Source organism: Urtica dioica, chromosome 9, assembly GCF_054948205.1.
Source record: "Urtica dioica subsp. dioica isolate 48M chromosome 9, U.dioica_male_clone48M_v1_H2, whole genome shotgun sequence".
NCBI classification, from domain to species: Eukaryota; Viridiplantae; Streptophyta; class Magnoliopsida; order Rosales; family Urticaceae; genus Urtica; species Urtica dioica.
In genome coordinates, this window is record NC_142764.1 from 6,087,102 (window position 1) to 6,093,277 (window position 6,176).

The following is a 6,176-nucleotide window of genomic DNA, read 5'->3' on the forward strand; positions in this document are numbered from 1 at the left end:
ACTAGGTGGACGTGTACACGAGGAGAAGGAGACGGCCGAGTGACCTATCCCTTGAAAAAATGGGAATTTTTTTTTTCATTTTCATTCTAATAATTACAACCCAACACCTTACGGAACGAGCTGACGACCCGGTCGGCCATGTCACTGTATGACCGTCCAGATGTGTTGTCGTGCGACCATTCGGCCGTGTCACTGTGTGATCGTCCGGCTGCGTTGCCGTGCAATTAATTGGCCGTGTCACCACGTGACCGTCTTGTTGCATTGCCATGTGACCGGTCGACCGTGTCACTGCATGACCATCCCGACTGCGTTGTCGTGCAACCGGTTGGCCGTGTCACCGTGTGACCGTGCGGCTATTTTTTCGTGTGATCGGTCGGCCTGATCGTCTGGGCGCCGGGCTTCTGAGTGAGCCAACTTTAGGTAGATCCGTCGATTGATTCCGGAGGCTCGGAGTCGACATATGACATTGATATATGATAAGGTCAATATACGCATATAAAATACGTAGGCCACATTTTCTCTCTCTCACACACACACACACACACACACACACACACACACATATATCTCGAGATCTTCCACTCTCAGGGTTCTAGAACTGATCAACTTGAAAAATTTGTAGAGCTTGAAGATCGTCTCTTGTATCGGCTTTGGCACAAAAGGGCGAATACCATCAGCCAACAGCCTCTGCATGATCACGTGACAATCGTGTGACTTCAAACCTGTGAGTTTCCCGTCAGCTCATCGCATAGCATACCATACCATATAATATCAAAAACTCAGGATATCATAACATATCGTTCATAATTTATCATACCATACCATATCATATTATATCATTACATAACATATCATATCATAAACTCCGCATACAAAACATATCATTCATAATTTATCATATCATACCATACCACCCATATGTCAACAATCACATAATAACAATAAAAAAAAATTATTAACTCATTCAGATCAAATACTTATCGTATTTTATTTTGAACTAATCTGTGTTGCAGTTAGATTATTCTCACCTAGATAACGGAAGTTACGATCGTAGACCGTCCAAGGAATTGGACGCTCTAAAAGATTTGGAACCTAAACGGGATAAAAGACTACCGAGATCAGCTGAGAAAAGGATTCAAACATACTTTTGGTTCTGGAAATTTTTAGAAACGACTTTCAAAGTGAAATTACCAAAATACCCTTGGCTATTAGGGTTTTGGTGAAAAACTAAAACTCTGAAAAAGCTTCTGTAAGATTTTAAGTACGTAAAAAAACATAATTTTGATCACTTTTTGTAAAGGCACCACGGCCAAAATAATTTTTTAACTATTTATTAAAAATAAAAGAAGTGCTAAAATCTAACTCTAAAATTTTCGCCAAAAACTGTCTGCGCACCGTTTTTAAAATAATCAGAAAATATTATGTATTTCATAAAAATACTTTTCGACTAAAGGTTTAGATAAAAGACATTTAAACCTAACTTTTCCAAAAAGAATCAATGCAAAATATCGATTTTTTAAACCACGGTTAATGTTTTAAAAATACGATATTTATTGAATCTGAAAAAAAAAAACGTTTTAGCCTTGTTGTTCATAGAATATAAATAAAAACCATAAAACGTATATATAACAGCGTACACGATTATACCTCAATTAGGATGAAGAGAAAAACGCTTCCTAAGAACTTTAGAATATAGATAAAAAGGATCTAAGAGAATTTGGTGGCTAGGGTTTTATTTTTATTGTGAAGAAGAGAAAAAGTGAGGGAGAGGGAGAGGTCACGAATGAGGAGGAGATCTCAAAAGGGATAGCATGAAAGTGAACTGCAACTTTTCTCGTGGCTTAACACATAAGTGTTTAAAAAGATATATAATGTGATTCCTAAAATAATACAATAATATCTCTATCAGATATTTAAACTTATTATTGACGTGTAAATCCTATTGACTGGGGGAAAAGAATAACAAGTTTCTTATATCCTTCGAAGTAATTTTAAACTCTATAGGATTCTATATTCGGATGTGTATATATACATATATTAAAGAGCAATAATATTTGTTTGACTACATCGTTAAAAATCAAAGTAATCCACTATATTATTATTATTATTATATATGTATATATATATATATATATATATATATAAGCTTAACTTAATTATCATTCTGATAACCTTATATATACCTATATATTATATCTTACAAAATACACGCAACGTTTATCAGTTTACAAATGTGTGTATATATATATATATATGCTATACATCCAGTAAATAAATAAAATAAAAAAACGTCTAAATTACTAATCGCTAAAGATCAGTATATAATATAAGATATTATCTCTAATATATATATAAACTATCACACGTGCACTTTATATCCTTACTATAATATATGTATGGATAGCTAGCTGGTGGCGCTCGACATGCTTGCTTCACATTATTTCTGAAGCATTATTTATGCGCATATGTTAACATGACGCGTGTCCTTAACAAACCGTCATATGAATAATAGTGATATTTATTGTGCAAGGGGACAATTAAAATATAGTCCAATAAATAAATATGAGGATAATTGTACAAAAATTTGTTTCGCACTGACGCAAGTTTCAAAGAACATCATTGTTATACAAGTTTCAAAGAATCACATTTTCCAAAATAAAATACGCCAAAAGTAAAACAAATTTCTGAGTCCATTAACACATCAATTTTTCATTAATACAAATAATATTAAGATTTTTTCCACTTCTACATAACTCGTTTTTTTTTTTTGTTAATTATATAAGTTATAACTCATTTGTCTTTTTTAAAACAATATATTACCTTATATTCTACTTGTTAGAGTTATGTGCTTATTTTAAGAAGATTTGACCAGCGTCTACTCTTCATTATAGTGTTGTGAGACTTGAGTCAATATTATATTTATTTTTAAACTGCTAACTTATTTTAATAGTATTAAAGATCATCATTTATCATTTGTCAAAACATATAGGAAAGTGCCGCCTCAAATATCAACTGTAAGTATATAATATATTAGTTGAGCGAATGTTCCACTACAAGCAGGAGGTGGCTAGCAAGCATATATTTCTGAGTTTTAACAACACAGAATTACAACACCTCATTCCGCATGTTCAACCACTTTTGCTTAACAAATATGATTGCTAGCCACCTCCTACTTTAGGAACAAAAAATTCTTGTCAGTCAAACGAATCAAATTAAAACAGCAAAAAAGCTTAAAAAACTTGCCATAAGTTTTAACACTAGATAAGTACGAGTCTCATGTAGACAACTCAAATTTTAACCGTCGTATTTTCAACTTGATACTTCAAAAAATCCATTTGTTATCTATCTCTTTCTTTCACCAATAAATTATTCTTCCAAATTTTTAACTGAAATCCAGTTTTCTCATTTTTCTCATTAACTTAATTTCAATTAATCTTCAAAATTACAAGCGTTTAACTAGAGGACATGGTGTTAATTTATTTATAAACACATGGTAAGTTTTTTTAACGATTCTTTTTTTTAACTAGAGCATTTGTTTTACTTGATTCACAATTACCGGAAAAGTGAAAACCCGCATAAACATTTTTTTTAAAAATAAATAACTCCTACCTTTTACTTTTAGTTCTTCGTTTACAAATTATTTCATGTTTAAACTATTCTAAAATTTAGACAATTAAAATATAGTCTAATAAATAAATATGAGGATAATGGTACAAAAATTTGTTTTTCACTGACGCAAGTTTCAAAGAATATCATTGTTATACAAGTTTCAAAGAATCACATTTTCCATGAGGCGGTGGCGAGGAAACGATCAAGTAGCGCTTAAAGATAAGGACTAATTTCAAAAAAAAAATAGCGTAGATCCATAAGTTGTATACGTGTTATTATAATAACTACAAGTTATACTTTATAAAAGCCATTTTGTATATTAATAAACCACAACCTTCGTCCTTCACCTATTTCGTTTCGAAATGGAGTCCAAAAAGATTATATACTACCAGATAATAGGTATCTTGTATACTCCATCATATTATTCTATGTAGTCGATTTATTGTTCTATGTCATGAAAAAATGTATATTAATAGCAAACGATATAGCTAGATTTTTTTTCTAATAAGATACCTATACATATGTGTTATGTGTAGATTATATTGTCATAACTCCGTGTTCAAGCTAACATAACTTCTACTGATATTTCCTGTATTTTTTTAATTTCTTTTTTCCCTTCTTCTGTTTGAGCAACACAGACACTTCCATTTTACTGTAATAGTAAGACTCACATGCTATGCTATTACCAGGTTTGTTTACGTAGAAATTGAAGACTATTAAAATATAAAATATATTTTATTTCTAGATATTATTAGTTTTGTTTCCTTTACAACGTTGATTTGAGCGTCTTATTCTTTTGCAAACAAATAATCATATCATAAATATTGTAGGTGTATGTCAAAATATGTCAAACTGATCAAGGAAATTGACAAAACAACAAAAAATTGGACGTCAAAAGTACTGGTTGTCGAAAAAAGTATTCCGAGGAAAGCACGCAATAGCTCAACAAGATATCAGAAACTTGTATTGATCGACACCGAGGTTTGTATCTAACAACTAATAATAATTTTTTTTTTTTTACTTCCATAACACTTGTAGATTATTTGTCATGTTCAGGGTACAAGAATACAAGCTTCAATCCTAAACGATGATATCGACTTGTTTGAAAATACTTTGAAGGTCTTGCACTATTATTATATATCCAACGCCACTGTAAAATTAGTAAGGCCTGAGTATCGGTTGGTAGATAACAACTTCGAATGGACTATCAATGAAATGACAATGATCGAAGATGTTGACGACCACACCACAATAGCTCATCCATACACATACAACCTTATACAACTTGTTGATCTTCAGCAATATATTGACTCAACAAATCTTGGTAAGTGATTAAATGCTTCAACTTTTTGTCTTAATTTTTTTAATTGAATATTATATACCTTAACATTTTAACCACGCAATTATTACTCACAACATTGATATAATTGCAATACAGTGGACACCATGGGAGTCATTGTTGGAATGAGAAACATCAAAAATATACCGACTCAATATGGATCGGCCCAAATCCAAGAGTTGATATTAATAGATCAGCAGTAAGTTACTTTCATTATGTTAATGAATAAAATTTATTTTTACTAATCATTTATGTTATGAACGATTTCTTAGAATGAAACCAATTCTACTCACTATGTGGGAGAAATTCGTGATAAACGAATGTGCTGCTATTGCTGATATAATGTCTACTAAACCAATCATTGTGGCGTTACATGTACAAGTGACTCGCTTTAACGGTAAGATCTTTTAATGCTTTTCTATCATGAACAATAAAAAAGCTAACTGAAAAAAATGCAGGCATGTCTTTGTCTACCAAACCAAATAGCATCTTCTTAATCAATCCCGAAATTGAAGCTGCTGAAAAATTATGTGCATGGTTAGTACTTATTTGTTAAACTCTTAGTATATACATGTCAAATTACATTCATACGTATGACACGCTGGACTTGTATGCCACAGGGTTGAGAACAACAAATCCAATATAGAGAATTTTGATATAGACAAAATATCATCTTCATCAACTACAATTACGGTACCAAATGTAGAGCAAACCATACCCATCAAAGAGGTGCCAAACATGCCAAAAAATGTACTTTTCTAATTTTATTATTCTAATTAAATCATTTCCACCATCTATAATTTTACACCACTATCATTATAGATACATTGCTAATGTTCAAAACTTTAATGCTCTTCAGGAGAACAAATTTTGGATTAAAGCAGCTATTTCAGTTATAAACTTGCATCAAAAGTTTTGGTATACAGCATGTTCACAATGTCACAAAACCTCTGATAGTGAATGTGACCACATTTCCACTTGCTCATACTGTGAGGCATCAACAAAAGCTATACCCAGGTAAAGTACCACAAACTAAGATTAATATATATTTGACCTTATCATATTTGACATGTATTTTATCGTTTAATAGATGTCGAGTGGACGCTGAACTTCATGATGCATCGGGAATGTTACTAGCTACCCTTTTTGCTGAAAATGCAGAACGCGCCCTCAATTGCTCCGCAGAGCAACTTATGCAAAACACGATTGCTGTACGTATTCAATTATA